At 36.3% G+C, this 19,654-nt stretch overlaps 2 long non-coding RNA genes across 3 annotated transcripts in view; both read right to left on the bottom strand.

Annotated features, from left to right (window-relative positions):
* Positions 1–15,789: 15,789 nt before the first annotated feature.
* The window catches only part of LOC118164960, a 25,917-nt gene continuing 22,052 nt past the window's right edge, over positions 15,790–19,654 (bottom strand). For both annotated transcript variants that reach the window (XR_004749772.1, XR_004749771.1), the window contains exons 5-7: positions 19,533–19,589; positions 19,146–19,241; positions 15,790–16,138 (exon numbers count right to left, since the gene is read on the bottom strand). This is a non-coding gene — a long non-coding RNA (uncharacterized LOC118164960). The remainder of the gene's footprint in view (positions 16,139–19,145; positions 19,242–19,532; positions 19,590–19,654) is intronic.
* LOC118164963 lies at positions 16,855–17,894 on the bottom strand. Its single transcript, XR_004749775.1, has 2 exons — positions 17,765–17,894; positions 16,855–17,734 (listed from the first exon to the last, which is right to left on the bottom strand). It is a non-coding gene; the product is annotated as an uncharacterized LOC118164963 (long non-coding RNA).

The following is a 19,654-nucleotide window of genomic DNA, read 5'->3' as shown; positions in this document are numbered from 1 at the left end:
CCAGAACATGGTTTCATGAAGGGACACTGAGCAGAGACATCGTTTTCCATCAGCTTTGATGATTTAATGACTGAATTATCTATCCTTTTAAAGCTTTATTTTTTATTTTTTAAAGAAATCTCTACATATCATTTAACAAATGGGACTAACTTTGATTAGATAGCCCAGAAATGCAGAGATCTATATTTCATTTTTGCACACATATAGCATAATATAAAGAATGAAAAATGTCTATACCAGAAAAAAAGACATTCTTGGTTTATTTAGAGTATTTCTAAATCCTTCCACACCAATTCAGCCACTCCGGTTTAAATACCAAATAATGGTCATAGCTGTCTGGGCAATCCTAGACAATCAATACTTAAACGGATCTTATAAAAAGAAAAGAGAGGATTCTTTACTTGGGCAAATAATGATAGGACAAGGGGGAATCATCTTAAACTAAAAGAGAATAGACATAAGGAACAAATTCTTCACTGTGAGGGTAGTGAGTCACTGGAACAGCTTGCTGAGAGAAATTGTGGATTCCCCATCACTGGAAGCGGTCAAGGCCAGAATGGATGGGGCCTTGGCCAACCTGATCTAGTGGGTGGCATCCCTGTCTATGGTGGGGGAAGGGTGGAGTTAGATGATCTTTAAAGTCCCTTCCAACCCAAGTGTGGTGGTTTTACCGTGCTAGGCAGTTGAACACCACAACCGCTCTCTCACTCCCCCTCCTCAGATGAGGAGGGGAAGAAGTAAAGGAAAGAACAACTCACGGGTTGAGACAAGGATGATTTAATTAAAGAGGGAAAAAAAAAATATATATATATATATATAATTAAGGAAATATTATTATTAATTAAACAATTCAACTAAAGGGAAAAAAAGGGAAAGGGGAAAAGGGAGGGGGAAAGGGAATAACTAAACAAAACAAGTAAAGGCTATGTGGTGGAAGTGCAGAGGAAAGAAATCACTCTCTACTTCCCACAAATGAGCGATGCTTGACCACGTCCTTGAAGCAGGGCCTCAACGCACGTAGCCGGTGTTCGGGAGGAGGACAGACGTTTTCGCAACGAGAGCCCACCCCTCCCCTCTTCTTCCTTTTTCCACCTTTTATTGCTGAGTGTGACATCATATGGTATGGAATATCCCTTTGGTTGGTTTAGGTCAGCTGCCCTGCTGATGTTTCTTTCTCACTTTTTGCCCACCCCCTAGGAGGGTCAGAGAGAGTCCTGATGCTGTGTCAGCACTTCTCAGCAGCAGACACAACACTGATGTGATACCACTGCTGTTCTAGCTCCAAGTGCAGAGCGCAGCACTGTATGGGCTGCTGCAGGGAAAGTTAACATCCCAGCCAGACCCAGTACACCAAGTCATTCTATGTTCTTCTATAAGGTTAATGCTAAATTTGAACTTCTCTTAACTGAGTTTTGGAATTCTGGAGCTATCTGACTTCATCTTAAATATCCTTCTGCTCTTCTCCACACTATGATACATACAGATTGAACTTACCTATTTTCTTACATGCACTAAAATTCAGTGGCATTTCTCCTAATTCTTCTAGTTTTATTTTCAGAGTTTTGTCTGAGATAGTAACAGCTAAAATACATGAAGCCTTGACTTCCTTATTTTTTTTTTTCTTTTAAGATTGATTAAAGCAAAGTAACTCTTCTAATGGTCTCTTCATTTGTTTCAAATAATCTTTATTTTTTAATATTAATGTTTCCTCCATCTTTATGTTTCTGTATAGAATACATCTATTTCCAATAATATGATTTTTCTCCAAGACCCTTGATTTTGCTATCTCTGCCTTTAATGATATAATTTGTATTAATATATAAATTCTTTGTCCTTTTTTAAAAATATATATTTATATTCCAGCATAAATCTACACTCTCTAGCACTCTAATTTTATTTTTTCTAGTTTGTCTTGTATTTTTTCCTCTCTTTTCTCTGTCTCTCTAATTAGAATTGTCTGTGGCTTGTTTCAGGTAAGAATGACAAAGTGTCGCGCTGGGTGGACGAGGGAAAGGCTGTGGATGTGGTCTACCTTGACTTCAGCAAGGCTTTTGACACCGTCTCCCACAGCATTCTCCTCAAGAAACTGGCTGCTCTTGGCTTGGACTGGCGCACGCTTCGTTGGGTTAGAAACTGGCTGGATAGCCGGGCCCAGAGAGTTGTGGTAAATGGAGTCAAATCCAGTTGGAGGCCAGTCACTAGTGGCGTCCCCCAGGGCTCGGTGCTGGGGCCAGTCCTCTTTAACATCTTCATCAATGATCTGGACGAGGGCATTGAGTGCACCCTCAGTAAGTTTGCAGATGACACCAAGTTAGGTGCGAGTGTCGATCTGCTCGAGGGTAGGAAGGCTCTGCAGGAGGATCTGGAGAGGCTGCACCGATGGGCTGGGGTCAACTGCATGAAGTTTAACAAGGCTAAGTGCCGGGTCCTGCACCTGGGGCGTAATAATCCCAAGCAGAGCTACAGGCTGGGAGATGAGTGGTTGGAGAGCTGCCAGGCGGAGAAGGACCTGGGAGTGATAGTGGACAGTCGGCTGAATATGAGCCAGCAGTGTGCTCAGGTGGCCAAGAAGGCCAACGGCATCCTGGCTTGTATCAGAAATAGTGTGACCAGCAGGGCTAGGGAGGTGATCGTCCCCCTGTACTCGGCTCTGGTGAGGCCGTACCTCGAGTACTGTGTTCAGTTTTGGGCCCCTCGCTACAAGAAGGACATGGAGGTGCTTGAGCGGGTCCAAAGAAGGGCGACGAAGCTGGTGAGGGGCCTGGAGAACAAGTCCTACGAGGAGCGGCTGAAGGAGCTGGGCTTATTCAGCCTGGAGAAGAGGAGGCTCAGGGGTGACCTTATTGCACTCTACGGGTACCTGAAGGGAGGCTGTAGCGAGGTGGCGGTTGGTCTATTCTCCCACGTGCCTGGTGACAGGACGAGGGGGAATGGGCTAAAGTTGCGCCAGGGGAGTTTTAGGTCAGATGTTAGGAAGAGCTTCTTTACTGAAAGGGTTGTGAGGCATTGGAACAGGCTGCCCAGGGAGGTGGTGGAGTCACCATCCCTGGAAGTCTTCAAAAGACGTTTAGATGTAGAGCTTAGGGATATGGTTTAGTGGGGACTGTTAGTGTTAGGTTAGAGGTTGGACTCGATGATCTTGAGGTCTCTTCCAACCTAGAAATTCTGTGATTCTGTGATTCTGTGATTCTGTGAATTATAAGGTTGAGCTAGAGAAAACTTTTCATTTAGCCATTAGATTTATTAGACAATCCCAGTGATCATTAAGGAAGAACAATTTACTATGCTCTTTTAGAGGTTGGTCAAAACCAAAGCAATCAAAAATTCATCATCAAATTTGTTCTCTGGTTTAAGAGACATTTAACATCGTAATAAATAGAAATATATTACAGTCTAAGAACCTCAAACCTTACCTTCAGCACGAGGGGAGTTTTGGGTATGTAGGCACTATCTCTGTCCAACACTGCACCCTCCTTTTGAAGTGTGCCTTTCTTTGGAGAAAGGTAAAACAAGAGACAGCTGCTAGAAGTTAAAAAAATAATAAAAAAAATAATAATTAAAAAAAAAAAAGAAATTAAAAACCTAACACATAGGAGTGTTTAAACACTGGAATTGATAGTAAATATTCTGACAGGCTATTCTTATCAGTTGCCTCTTAAACACAGGTAATTGGGATAACCACAAGAGAATGATATTAATTTCTATAGGAGGTAATATGGAAGTGAACAGATAAGATCAGAATTGAATTCATGAGGCTTATTTTATCTGCTAGGACCAATGTAGCACAGTTGAAGCATCCACTCCACAGAAGTTATGTAGCTACATTAGTCCAATTAAATGACATGAGGACTAAAAATTCAAGAAATTCTAAACTAAATCTCCTAAAAATTCTCACCAACTTGAAATGTGTGATCAGTGCTAGACAGAAGGAAGCAATGTGCCCCCTTCTTCCCTTGCTTTGCTGGCTGCTTTCCCCAAAACAGAAGAGGGATTAAGGCCATTCTGTGTCTTCCCGATACCTCCCTGTTTCTGGATCCAGAGCCTTCCCAGGCTGCAGTCTGAGCATGGAACAAGCTGCTGAAAAGACAGACCCCAGCAGCTCTTCCATCACCCTCCAGGGAAAGGTGGGGCCTTACCACCTATGCCTTCTCAGACTGCAATATATTTCCACTTGTTTCAATGCTAAACATCTATTAAACCTGAAGGGATGGATGGTGTTAGACTTACACTTGGAGCAGGTGTGCAATATTTTAGAATTACTAATGGAGACAAGTGAGATGCTCTTTTTGGATAGCATAGCTACTTGTCCTGGCATTTAAAAATTATTATTGTGACTCTGTATTAGGACAACTAATATATATATATATATATATATATATATATTTCAAATTATCATAATAAATGTTGGTGCTAATCAATTACTTTAATGAATAAAGTTAATTATTACTGCATTGTTACCATCTGTTGAGGTAACAGATGCTTCTTAAAAGTATCATGTCTCAAATTACAAATCCCTGATAAACAATATTAAATGGTATTATAATATATATATGCCATTGGCTTTTTAAAGGATATATGTGAGTAACTGGGTAACTTATTTTACAATGAAAACAAAATCTCCAAACCGTAAGATTTTTACCTTTACAGGCTTCACTCTCTTATTGTTGTCTTCCATCTTTTCGGTGGACAATTTAAAAAAAAAAAAAAAAAGTCAGGAAAAAATAAGGAGAAGAAAAAAATAAGTAAGAAAAAAAAAAAAAAGAATCACCTTTTATTCAAAGAGGCTAAATTAGAATCTAACTTAAACCTGGTTAATCTCAATGGGGAAACTCCCACTGGCTTTAGTCATTTTTGGATCCAGCTCTTAAATTAGGTAATTAATATTTTGAATCAAAATGATTCTAAGTACTACAAATTTTATATTTAGGAATTCTTCTGACTTCTAGAGCATTAGGGAAAACTGCCATGAGAAGAAGTGCCTACATTTCACATGAGACAGCATGCTGTTTTGCTGCCAAAGCACAAATCTTGTTTTATTTTTCTGTCTGCAAACAGGTTGCTTCCAGATAATTAAATGACACAGTGGTTGAAGGCAAAGAGGTCAGATGTTTCTTTCTCTTACAGAATGAAAACATTTTAACCAAGAGAGTTTCTGTCTTCCAGTGTTGTAGGGAGTACAGCAAGTTCATCCTGATACTCAGAATAGTTTGTTCAGATTCTGAGTAATAAATGTAACAGAGAAAATAAATCATGAGTCTCTATATCTCTGTCTGGGACAGGGAGAGATTTCATTTTCAGCATTTACTTTCCCCATGGTACCTGACTTTAGCTATTCTAAATGAAAACCTAAGCAATGTGATCAGTAAGTTCAGTACCTACGAAGTCACTCAGTGTCACTGAGATGAAAATATGATCCAGAATTGTAACGTCTGTTGTCTATGCAAACTGAACCTTTCCCTTAGGGCTTTCTTAGGGCACAGTGCTTTAAGGTTTGCACCTCAGGTACTGCCAGACAGTGCCTTTTGTCAACATCAGCCCTGGAAAAAGACTGTGGTAATGGAAATGATGAGCTTTGCCACTAATACAGGAATTAATGATTAGTCTGTTCAGAGCAATGAGATAACCTTGTGCTAGGTACTTAATATAATTAATTGATCAAGTTCTGCCTAAAATAAGTGTTGGTATAGATCTAGATAGCTCCCAGAGGGAGCTTGGTATAAAAATCAATCAATCAATCAATCAATTAATTAATAGATGCAGAGCACACTACTCCTTGTTATTATGAAGCTGCCCCTGGCTGCAGCTGTAGCTACAGAAGCCAACAAGACACTAAGGGAGAGTGCAGTGCCTAGGATCATGGAGAGTCATCCTCTATGTCTGTGACACAGATGGTCTTTCAGTCCCCTTCTGCCTGTCACTAGCTCCTGCACTTGACAGAAAAGATAAAAATCTATATAAACTTTCAGTCAAAGCACAATATCCTTTCCCCTCTCTGTGGCTACCTGTATGTGTTTTTAAGTATAATTTCCCAAACACTATGTATATGTGGGAAGGAAATTATTCTGGAGTACACATATTTGAAAATTAAAATAGTGTATTCCAGATGAAAATTAATGAAAAACCTTACAGGATGTTCTTCTTCAGTCATTTTGATTAAGAGTTAATAATGACACAAGCACTACAGATGGAAGAAGAAGAGACACTGAAAATTATGCTGCATGAATACAGGGTTAGCAGAATTAATTTCAAGTATTTGTGTCAAAAGATATTTAAACTAGCAATACAAAAGATTGTTTGGAGGGAGGCTGGGAGAGGATGAATTCAGTTCCTGTTACAGGACACAAGCTTGTGGTTCTCCAGTGCTTGTTTGAGACAGCTGCCTATTCCAGAGGCTTTTCTCCTGCATTTTTACTAACTGAAAACATTTCCCATTTTGGTTCTTTTGGTACTTGTTGTCCCTCTCCTACCTTTAGCCAAAGTGTAACTGAAGAAATTATCCTAACCCATTTATATTTCACACACAAAGCTTTTTTGTGCAGGTTCAAGTGTTGAGAATAACTGAATAACTTTTCTTACTTTTTTTTTTTTTTTTTTTTCCTGTAAGTTTGCATATAAGTCATAAATAAGTATTTGTGACCGCTTAATCCACTGATTAATCACATTGTCAGGGATTCCAAAAATTATTAACAGTCTGATGAGGAGACAGTAGCAAAGGCAGTGCACAGTGCTTCTCTGAAGATATGTTGCTTCTGCTGATGTCTTTCCTGGAGCAAATATCATCATCATAAACGTTTCTCTGTGCTCCTTTGCTTTCCCAAGTCTGCTGAATCTCTTCTGGCACAAGCACTTTTTTATTCATTTAGAACTAAATAAAACTCATCACGTATCAATTTTAAGTGTCATCTCTTGCATTCGTAAGATTCAAAGTTTTTGTGTGTGCATATTTCTTTTTTATTTTTTTTTCTTTATTTTTCATTTTATTTTGGTGTCTATTTATTGTTTTTTAGAACTAGGGTCTCTGAATTCTTGATATTGTGGACATATTTACTGGATTATTATTATTATTATTATTATTATTTTTTCTTGTGCCCAGCTATGATCAGGAAATTTATTTCCCTTTAAATCTGGGAAAAAAAAAAAAAAAAAAAAAAATGGGGATTCACTCATTTAGCTGCAGAGTTTACTGTGGTCATGCTGCAGGAATTATTCACTTTTTCTTCTAAGGCTTGGACCACAGGCAAGAATACTTTCAGGTGTCTTTTTCCATGTCTTCCATCAGCTTGGATAGTACTGTCTGATTGCTGAGAGACTGGCTGCTGCAATAATGTTGTTTTTCACAAACAGTAGAAATATCAGACAAGCTGAAGCTCATCAGCATAAAAGGCATAGTCTAAGATCTTTCTTCAACGAGAAAACATCCAGCATCCTGACTGCTGCATAAACTGCATCAGTTCTTGAGCCTAAAACAAGCAAGATAAGAAAATGACCAAAGTGAAGTTCTAGCAGCTTACTGATGAGAAAAGAGGGAAAAGTCAGAAGTAACATATTTGTCTTTTAAACTCCAGACACAGTAAGATGCGTATCTGTCATACTGTTACATGTTTATACCCTTTCTGCAATGACTTCTTTCTGATCTTTGAAGATATCAGAAGACCGGGATCCCAGGACATTAGCAAACACATCTCTGTTATAGCCCATTTCAGACCATGAAACTACACTGATTGTATTTGAATCTATTTTGTTCTCTGGCCTCCCACATCCTGTCATCTGTTAATGGCTTTTGTTTCTTTGCTGATGTCTTTGTTTGTACTCACAGCCACATCCCAGTAAGTTTATTTCCAATCCATGGTAGAAGCTGAATTTCTCTATCAAGGGATGTAAGACTCTTAAATGTAATTAGCATTCAAATAGGCCAATTATTTTATGCTTGTGTATGCAATAAGATTTTTCCAACACTCTAAATGAACTAGATGCTTCAGTTCTCAGCAATAAGGCAAAAAGATTAGTGGCAATTGTGCTGTGAATATAAAAATTAAACTGTCATTACTAAAACTGAACCAATTAAGTGTGCCACCATGACAACTGTAGTGTGCACATATTATGCAAATGCATAAACCATAACCTTTCATTGCTTCTTGGAATTTACTAAAATCAAAATATTCTGATCTGGTGAGACTAAAATGCTGAACAAATTCAGAACACTGTGAATTGTTAATTATCTGACACTTTCCTCTGTAATCTTTCATTCTTTAATTCTTTTCAAATTTTACATGCAATTTTTTAAACCGATATATTGCATTATTAATAAGGGGGAGGTTACTGAAAAGGTCCATTTATATAAATTACCATCCATTCTTTTCCTTTCAGAGACTTTTTTTTTTTTTTTTTTTTCCTGGAAAACACATGGTATGACAATGTTTGATATACATTGATATACATAATGTTTGTTATGATCTATAGCTTACTTTGGAAACCAATCCAAGAAACCTTTCTGTTATTCAACGTTTCTCAGCACCATCTTATTTGTTTTAGTGTATGCCTGACTGCAAATACCCTACTGTCATTATAACCCATGCTTACAATGCAGATGATTCATTTTCATTCTCATTATGGGTATTTATTTATTTTTTCACCCCATCCACCTTACATTTCTGGCTTTTTAAAAGAAGCCTGCATATATTACCATTCTTTTTTTTTTGTTTTTTTTTTTTTCAGAATAATGTCTTCTGTTTAGAACCAACATTAAAGTTGGGGACATCGAAGTCTTATAAATACAATTGTTTTGACAGAATCTGACTTCCTTATTCTTGTTGAGAATTTCATTAATATCATAATGCTATAATGAGTGGTCATACATTTTGCAAACAAAATATCAGTTTTGCTCAATCTTTCATGTGTAGTATTTAGAAATTTTAATTATGTTGAAATAATTGTTAATGTTAAAGTTTCTTAGCAATAAATCATCAAATCAGTTTGGAGAAACCCATGCCTGTAATACTCGTGCAGTGTTTCTGTAAAGTCTCTCTTCAGGCAATCAGTGTATAGGATAGATTCAACATAAAGGATAAGAATAGCTGAATGAGGACTTGAAGCTACCGTGCCTCGGAAAGAGAAGTCATCCTCACAGTGCAACTAATCTGGGCTTTTGTTCTGATAGATCCCCAAGGAAAGTTTTCTTTTTGCCCCCATGATATTAGAAGATGACTAGAAATATTAGCTGCATGAATCCCTTGATGGTTATCATGACAAGAGAACTTACATTAACTGTTAATATCTTTGCAAACTATCATTCTCCAAAGTAATCTCAAAAGCAAGAAACCATTGTAAAGAACACTCTGAGGGGTATTTTTGTAGTTTGAGTGTGCATGTGCATGTGTGTGTGTACATTTTTTTTTTTTTTTTTCTCCTTGTGGAAATGCAACCCAGGGAAGTAAAAGCAAAGTATAAAAGACCAAATTTCAGTTAAGAATACTGTGACACATCTCTATACCTATCTGTTTATTCATCAAAATAAATACATTAAAAAAACTAACAGAGAAACAAAGCTGTGAAGCTTAGATTTAATAAAGACTGCTACTCTGAATATTTACCTTGTTTTATATAAATACATACTCTTGTATGCATTAGGGAAAATATTACTGTATGAAGTGCCTCTTTATCAAAGAGATAGATGTATTTGCTTTATGCAAACCATTGCCCACTTAAGGCTTCAATGATTTCCTGTGCTATTAGTTACTCCATTTTCTTAGTAAAATACTATGTAATATTCATGGCCATAAATCTTTTCTCAAATCTTCACCATGAAATTTATCAGTATTTTCTTTCCATATACACTGGGAACATAAGCAGAAAAGACTGGAAGGAACTGAGCCTTTCTCTTACAATGTAGAAGGTGGAGTGCTGCAAAGCTGTTCTGCTCACTGGGCTGTGACTCAAAAAGGCACTTTTTATACCAGCAGTTTTTAAAGATCACTGCCCTGACTGAGTTTTACTGTGCTCTGACCTTGATCCTGGCAGCATCAGCTCCCATGCAAAAAGAATGAGACTTTCCAGGGTTTTAAAACACGAGTTTCTAAAATATGAAGTGTAACCAGTCCCTTGGGTAAAGTAAAGGTCCAATCAATACCTAATAGTTCAATAAAAATGATCGTACCTGTGGACACCCACAGAAGTAGTAATGTAGGCACCTTAAGTTTTATCTGGAAAACCTGTTACTGCTCATTGTTCTACAGAAAGCCAAGTAAAGAACAGTTCTGGGGCCTGTTCTCCTGGATTTGTTACCACAAATTCTATCCGCGCTACATTTAAATCCTGCATAATATTCATATTTATGTTTTATTCTGTTTAATTTCTACCTCTTTCATATTACAATAATTTACTTTTGTTTCCTATCTCTTCTGTCTCTTCCAGAATTGATTTACCTCAAGTTTTAAAACTACTCTCTTGCATTAATTTTACAGCTACTGTTTCCTCCACAGAGCTGCACACTGGTATTTTAGGGCTGATACCAATTCTTGTTCAATTTACTGCTGTGCTACTTTAGGGAATCTCTTGTTCCATTGAGCAGTTGGTCAGAACTTAGAAGTCCAATTAAATTAGCATTCCTGTTACTTTCCCAGTCATTTGGCTTGAAATATCCAGGTGTTATTCCAGTTCTCTCTGGTCTCCCTTTAAGTTGTCATCAATTTATCCCTGTAACATGGTACTACCTCAGTTTCCTGACCCCTTCCACAACCTTCAGACGTATGTGAACAACCAAACTGTAGAGGACAGGACAAATTTTACAGAACTCAGCAAATCAAAGGGGGGATCTCGGGTTTTCTCTGCTAGATGCTGGAATTGAACTCTGAAACATGCTTTCCTAGGATGTTCCATTGAACACTAATGTGAGCTGGAGATCTGCTGGATCTGCATGGGGTGAGAGGAGAGAAAGCTATTGCTGCAGCTCTCCCTGCTGTCTACCTTGCTATGGGTGAAGCAGGTAGGCCACTTTCTCTTGTGTAGAAACCAGCTGTGACAGCAGAGAATCATTAGCTACAGAGGGGGTCTTCTCTACAATGTCATTCCCCCAATAGCCTTGTTGAAACTCTTCTTTCTCTTTTCTACAGTACACTATTGCTGAAGTACTTGTATGGTAATAAGGTAAAGTAGTTGGTCCTTCATAAAATTTCATAGTGGAATGCAACAACTAGCTTTCATAATCATCCATTTTATGAATAATATTTTATTATATTTTTGTTCATTCATTCAAATATGCTGACATGAATACACTAAGGGTAGTTTTAAAAAAAAAAAAAAAAAAAAAGCTCACAGACAAACAAACAAAACCACCAATTTTTTACCACTTACTGCATTCATTTTTCTTACTGTAATTAATTTTGCACTGCCCAAGTCTTAATTCTACATTTATATTTCTGGTTAGTACATATGATTTATCGTATTATGCACATATTTTTAAGGTTTAAAATACCTTGTTTATGTGTTTTACTACTGTTTTGATTGTTTTGGCTTTACAAGATCTGAGTGTTTTTTACAAAGACCCTCTGATCCACCTTCTTAAACTTTCAACATAAATTATCTCTAAAAAATAAAATAAAATTCACATATGAGTTTGTTACACACATAAAACACTTTTTAATACCTTCTATACCTGTAGTTTCAGCACAAAGAGTTATTCTAGTTTTGCAATTATAATGCTCTGTTTACATGAAATTCATAATTCTCTGTAGGAGTGTTCTCTCAGGACAGAAGTAAAACTGATTGTTTTGAAAAGTAAATAGTGTTTTCCACTCCATTTCTTCCTGATAGAGGATTTGAAGAAGACTGCCACTTTCAGTGGAGGAGGTTTTCTTCTTCTTGGAGATATCACAGCATCATCAGCAAGTATGCTAATTTTCCCATTTCTTAATACTTTTCTGATCGTCTTTAAAAAGTTCCCATTTCGAGGAAGTGTTAATCAGTCTCCACTACCATTTTATGGCCTCCCTGCTGGCATAAGCACTTTTTTGTACAAACGAAAATCTGTAATAGCAACTATGGGAAAAGCTAAGACAGTCAAGCATATTCAACTTTTCCACTTTTCTATATATAGGATAGATATTAGATATCCACGTGCAGAGTTACTCTTATAATAACTCAGACCAGACACCAAAGACTTCAGCAAACTTAGGACTAAATCATAAAATAGCTCTTCTCTTTTCTTAGGAAACAAGATTTCTTTTTTTTTTTTTTTTTTTTTTTTTTTGTTTTTTTAATACATTGTGGACCTCTCTGCAGATGCATATTCTCCATGTCAATACTTTGTTTCGATATTAACCTTTGTTCTACATACCTATATTTTTTCTTCAAGTCCTTCAGGTTGCACAGTTAAGATAAATATCTAGAAATCTCTCTCTTTATTTTAGCTCTCAGTTAGCCTGGAAGAAGTCTGTTTTGTCTGCAAGTAAGACTAAGAGGAAACAAAGATCAATTATCTGCTAGGAAGGCATGATTTGTTTTCACTTTCACCGAAGATAGCTTCATTTATCTGTTGAATCTTTAGAGACAGCTAGGCATTCTCTGTGCTAAATAACTATTGTGAAATACAAAAATGAGTTCTGGCTGCAACATCTCTTCTGTTTGCTCTGTATGTGGATGGCAGAAAAGTTTCGTATGAAATGAGCATCAGCCGGTGAAAATGCAACTGAGTTGCAAACAGAACAGATTAGGCTATCAAATATTGCTATTAAAAAAAAAAAAAAAAAATCTTCCATAAACATTATATATTGCATCTAAATGACTGGATTGTCAAATGTAAATTGGAGAAAGAGCTACAAGGATAACAAAGAATGGTTCCCAGCATCTCTTACTTGTTTATTACTATGGCAAAATACCATATTCAGCAAAAGTTCTGGAGAGGAATAACTTCTGTTACAACAAGAAATCAATGTTAAAGTCAGCAGGATGGACGATTCTTACTAGATGATTTTTATTTGTTATAATATGAGATTAGTGTAAATCTTCACCGAAGCATCAGTTTCCCAAATGAAAGAAATAGACATTGAGGACAAAAAGGAGATAGAATGTTTAGATACCTCTACATATATGTACATGTACATACACACAAACACGAACTCATATGCATATGAATATACATGAGCTCTAGAATTTCAGAAGGCAGATGCTAGTATTTCTCACATCTTGGCTCAGAAGGCTTTGTTTTATCAACAACAGTATGCAGTTCTTATTTGGCTGCTTCCATCCTATCCTGTCTAGTTTGGTATCAGCTAAGCTGATTTTTTTCATCACCTGCTAAACTTTTTAAATTTCTTCCACCTGTATTTAATCCAGCCACAGACTTTGTCACAATTACTTTAAATTTCACAACTGCAACTTTCTAGATTAAAAAATAAGGAGCAGTGTGGTGATGGAGAGGCAGACAGTGCCTAGTTTCCAATCAGACCTGGGCCTCACTGGTGCAGTATTGGAATTGTGCCTCACTCCTCTGGCTGAGCAGTTTTTCCATGCTAAAAAACAGATACAGAGAAAACATGTCAGTGTTTAGGCATACCTTTGTATAACTATAACTTTTTGTTAGTCTTGTGTGACGGTGGGGTGTGTTCACAAACAAGTGACTGACACATGGCATGCCCCAGTCCCTTTTCAGCCTCCTCAGTAAGAATGAACCACACCAGGCTGGGTCTAAGCCTATGTCCCTCTATCACCTGGACCATGAGTGCTCTACCAGAAAATATAGCAGATAGAAGTAAAACAGACTTTCTACTTCAGCTGCTAATCCTGTCTTTTAAAATAAAAGGTTTGCAGCATGACTAAACTGGTTGAAAGAGGGAGAGGACACAGTGCAGGGCACATCTCCTCTCACCAGCACTGAGGCAAGAAGCGCAGGCTGCTGGTGCTGCTTTTCCTGCAGGACTGTGTAAGGGGAGGCAAAGGCTGACAGCACAGAGGGGACGGGGCAACTCCTGATGATGACACAATGCCACCCCTAGGTGCTATCCACAAGGCAAAGCTCGTCTGGACTCACACATGAGTGTCACAGGATAAGAGGGTGTACTGAAGAAGAGCAGAGCGGGATGGGCATCAGTGCACTCTGAAAAGAGGGCATTGGGAGCAGCCTCTCTGCTTAATTAACTTAAAGTAGAATTGGCTTTTTATGGATGTTTGCCAACATTTACAAATAATGGCATGCTAATTAAATATGTGTTACAAGGAAACTTGTCTGGAAGCAGATGTTTCATCAAACCCTAATACCCCATTACATCCTCCAGGATCTTTATTTTTTTTTTCTCTCAGTCCTGTGGGCCATAAGTGATGTTAATTAAACTGACTGAGACATACCTCTCTTCTTATTTCCAACAAGTAGTGTAATGCAGTACAAATTAGGATTGAAATGAAGATTTAACTTTTTTCTGCAGTGATTATTCACTTTCTTTAATAAAATTGAATGTTTGATTAGAACTGAAGTCAATTGAAAGGGTTGAACTGCTAAGTTTCTGTAAACATTATGAAGAAGCAGACTTAGGTTATCCTAATCAAGTGGCCTGCAAAGTTTTTCCTCTCAGGAAGTCATGTTTGCCACACACAGATAATCACCTTCATTATTTTTCTACTTGGGGAATGTCTTTTTAGGTGATGATCCTTGGACTAACCAACTTGCAGCTGAGGACAATCTCAAAGCAGAGAACTGAGCTGATGATGGCCTGGGTGACAGCAACACGTTGTTCAAACCTCTCTAACTTTTACATTTCTAATTTGTTTATTCATTTATTTTTGAGCAGTAACAGCAGGACAGTTTCTCTCTGCCCTGAATGGATTATTTGCTGTTTTGTATTCGCTGATTGCTGTTTTGTATTTGCTGATTTTTAATAACAACTTACCAGGAAGTTTGAAGAACAACTTATAGTCATGGTTTATCAGGAGACATGAGGATATGTTCCTCATGTTTCATACCCATTGTGTGAGATATGTTAGCACATACCTCGAAACCTCAATTTACAATTGTATGTGCAGGAATACATATATATATATATATATATATATATATCATATTCTATATTATATTCTATATAGAATATAATATAGAATATAATATATAATATATAATATGATATATAATATAATATTATATTATATTATATATATACACAAAAATCATACCTATACCTGTGACACAGTTCAGGAAAGTGGCTGTATACAGAAGAGTTGAGCTTTCCAAGCAATTATTCCCTGGTCAAAAAATATTGTCAAGTTTGTTATTTCCTTTGAGATCTTAAAGTGCCATGAACAAGTGTGTGTGTAGGTGTGTGGAAGGAAATGTATACAGGCACACACCAAAACTCTTTATTTTGATACACGTATCTTTTATGCATACATACATATTTATTCATATATTTATATATACATAATATATTTTTTTAAAAATCTACCATAACCAACAAAAATAAGGCAGAACGTCATATGGCCAGTAAATGGTAAAATATATAAAATAAGTGTATTTCTTCCCTGTTACTCATGACCCTAGTTTACTCTAATAAAGGATATGAATTATTCATTTTTAAACACAATAAGAAAACATTTGTAATTTTAATTGCCCAGGTAGGATATTTAATGAAAGACTTGTGAGTCATATTTTTTGAGTAATATTTTTTCAGGCATGGGTACTAAGTTTGAGAAATAGTCATAACCGTTTGTTCAGAGCAAGGTCATGAAAACAGCTGCATTTTGATTATTGGTAGAGATAATGAAAAACTGATCACAAATTTTTTTTTTTTTTTTTTTTTTTTTTAAATAAATATAAATCACTGCATTAGCTCCCAACTAGTAAACCACTCTAACAAAACAAATTACCAGCATAATAACAAACACTCACACAAAGGAAAATTATTTGCAAAATTCAGATTAAATATAATGATTCTGGGCAACAGAGGTCAATGACTTTAAAAAAAAAAAAAAAAAAAAGATCACATGATTCCTCTCCAGCATAATATTCATTTTAATTATATGTTGATGTTATTACAGGTTAGGGAAGTCACTGGCCATGGAAATAAATTGATTCCTGTGTAGTGCTGTGGTCCCTTTTCCAAGTTGTCTGTGCAGAGTTCTTCATGATGGTAAATAGCCTGAATTGCATGCCTAATTCCTGTTGATGAACAATGAATTACAGTATCAGTATAGTTTAATTCTCATTTAGCTGAACATTATCTCAGAGGAAGACAGTCAGTGCTTGCCAGTTTAAGAACTGCACGATTTTAACTGCCTGTTAAAAACAGCACTATGAATATAATAGCTGCATCAGGTAGTGAGTATATTAGGTCCATCCTTTCTTCCCTGGCCATGTCACTCCTTACAGACTGCAGTATGGTTGCCAGCCTTATCCAACATGCCCTCTGCAGGCTCAAGGCTGTCTTGAGGCTGACTTCTCCCTGTACAGTGGCACAGAGGCCTGTTGGAGGCTGAGACACCATGAACAGGGAGCCATGCAGCTGCATCCAAATGAGGCTGTATATTCAGCCAATTCACCAGGACACCTGAGGGCAGTAGGATGTGAGGAGAGGAGGTGGGAGGATGACCAGCATACCAGCCACACCTGTTAGGCTTCATGGACCTGAGGCCAAGGATCAGATTTAACCAGCATTCATGGCTTGTGTGTATGGATATGGAGATGACTTTAAAATTGATTCTGATTATCAGGATTAACACAGCCATCTCAACTCTCCCTTTTTCTATATAACTGTAATCTTTATCTGACAATGACATTTCAACAGAAAACTGAAAATATATTTCTTTTTTACCTGCAAGAAACAACAAAAAAAAAAAACAAAGAAAACAAACAACAACAAAGAGCCTTATTTTAACTTTTTTTTTTTTTTTTTCTTTTTCTTTTTTCTTTCTTTTTCTCTTCATCTGGAAGAATCACGATCTGTAAATATTTTCTTTCCACCATTGAACATAATATTATTTCAAATAAGAGACAATTTTTCATAATTTGCTTGACCTATTGTTTTATGCAAACTCTAATTCTAACAGTCAGGGTAACATACTAATTCAGTACCACACTAACCCATGCATTGACCTTATTTGAAAGAAATCTGATCCAGCATATGGTTTTAAATTTCTAGTCTACTCTTACTTAAAGCAAGGTAAGCCTACAAATTGATAGACTTCAAGGTGTGTTCCATTCAAAGGGGAAAAGAAGAAATGCAAGCTCCTCAATTTTCACTGACTGTACTCTGCAAAAGGAATGGACACAATAGTTTTATCAAAGTAAGTACAACATAGAGACTGACATTCCCAAAAGATATCAAAGGGTTTGATATAGGTTTCCTATGCAAAAAGTCTAGGACTGTTGCAGTTTGAAAATTAAAATCTCTGGCACTGTTGCTGCAAAAACAAGGACCTGACTGACTCAGGTGATTGTTAGGATTCTACCAATCAATACATGGTGATATCAGAGAGAAAAAAAAAAAAAAAAAAAAAAAAAAAAAGGAAGTCAGTGTTTCTGAGCCAGAAGATCTCCATTGCTTGTCTTGTCTGAAAAATACCAAAGCCAGTCAGTGAGACTGGGACAAGCTATCTGCATCTCAGTAAACTAAAGAATTAACTTTGTAATTATGGAGAGGGTTGTACTGAAATTACACTGATTTTCACCTCGATTTAAGGAAAAATAATAAGATCTAAAATTATTTTACTTGCCCCTCTGCCCTCATTTTTTCTATCTATCTATCCATCTATCTATCTATCTATCTATCTATCTATATAATTTAACCTATTTCAACTGATGGTACCAACACAGTCAGCAAAATGTCCTGTCATTTTTCAGGAATTGTGGAAATGTGGTAAAACAATTTTTATTTTTCTTTCCCACAGTCAGACATGGCTCTGGAAAAGGATTTATGTTATCTTTCTTCTTCTTCTTCTTCTTCTTCTTCTTCTTCTTCTTCTTCTTCTTCAGACCAGGACCCCAAGATATATTCACCCTTACAACACTTACCTAACTTACAATGAGGCTACTCTCTTGCTGAAAACAATAGAATCATTTATGAAGAATAAAGAAAAGTTTGAGCCAGACCTTGATCCTACACAAACTGCTGACAAAGCAGACTGTGATTCCTGGGGGAATCAACAAACAGTGGGCAGAATAAACATAATATTTTATGATATTTTTCCTCACAATTTATCTTCTAGGAAAATAAATAAGTCATTTGCCTCTTGAATTACCATAACCTGAAATTACATGCTGAATGTGACCTGGAGAACTAGTGCTACAATCATTGTGGAAAAAGAAATGGGCTTAATAAGACAGATGGGTATAAGTTTAGCAATAACACCACCACCTGCAAATAAGCATCCAACAGGCATGTCAATTAAGATTTAGGATTTAAGCTTGGTGAACAAAATTAGTTGTGGCTGCTCCAAGGAAGACATTTTCCTCATGTATTTTCTTCATCATTCTGTATTTTGAAATTCGATAGACCATAATTTGAAGTAACCAATTAACTAACAAAATCCATCTAAGGACAGAAACCAACTTCCTACTAGTTCCCAGAATGTTTTGATTCTTACTACTAAATTACTTCAGTTCAACAAAATTTCTTTATGCATATGCAGACATTGTAATTTCATTTTTAAAACTGTTCAGTTTAAAACAGGGCATTCACTCACAAATCCACACCAGAGTTATAAACAGTTATTCCAGGTTAGCTTCTTGGAATTAAGTTCCACACCTAAGCTTGATGATTTTTATTTAAACATGCATAAGTGATTTTGGTGCATGGGATATGTTTTAAAGGTATGTAAGCCTTTGAAAACTTTTGTAAATGCTTAAATAGATCTTAGATATCAAATGTTTAGATACATATCATCATATTGCCTTGGGTATTCATCAAGTTCAAAAATCATTGAACCATTTGTTTTGTCCAAGTCACAAAATGAAATCTGTCATAAAATGCCCTGTAGTAATTATATTTCTGATTATAAGATCTGATTCTTTCAAATTTTTCTTGCTGCAATTCCCATTTCATTTTCACAGTTCAAAGTATTTCTCAGTGGATTATAAATAAATAAATTTAGTCATATCACATTATTTTCTACTTCTTGTAACATAGCAGTAAAAATAGGCATCCAGCATATTTTAATTGTCATTGTACCTTCTCAGTTTGTTTAAGTACATTCAGAGAAATGCTTGTGAGGATGTGATGGATCCAGAGAGAGCTCAGCTCATCACTTAATTTTCTTTGTTCTCTCTGAGAAGAAAAAAATAAAATAAAATAAAAAATTACTTTTTTAGTCTGCGAAAAGAGCATTGATTTTTCAGCAGAAACAGTGCATATGAACGTTATTGACATGATGTTAATACTTCAGTAATAGGTCGATAATATTTGTGCAGAAATGGTAAAGACTAAACTGAGAGAAATCTTAGTGTCCTTCAAAATGACACTCTTTATCTCTGAAGATGCCAAATGAGCTTTGGGATCCTTGAATAATAGGAGGGAGAGAAGGTTGGGAAATAAAATTTTTTACAGAGCTATTCTTACCTTGAGAAGTGATTATAATATTTCTTGTGCCTAGCATGAGATCCAAACCAAACAAATCTGGAAAACCAAAATGAAAATAATAATAATAATAATAATAATAATAATAATAATAATAATAATAA

This window comes from Oxyura jamaicensis, chromosome 3 (assembly GCF_011077185.1).
Source record: "Oxyura jamaicensis isolate SHBP4307 breed ruddy duck chromosome 3, BPBGC_Ojam_1.0, whole genome shotgun sequence".
NCBI lineage: Eukaryota > Metazoa > Chordata > Aves > Anseriformes > Anatidae > Oxyura > Oxyura jamaicensis.
Note: the sequence above shows the minus strand (reverse complement) of the source record. Positions and strands in the feature narration are given on the sequence as shown.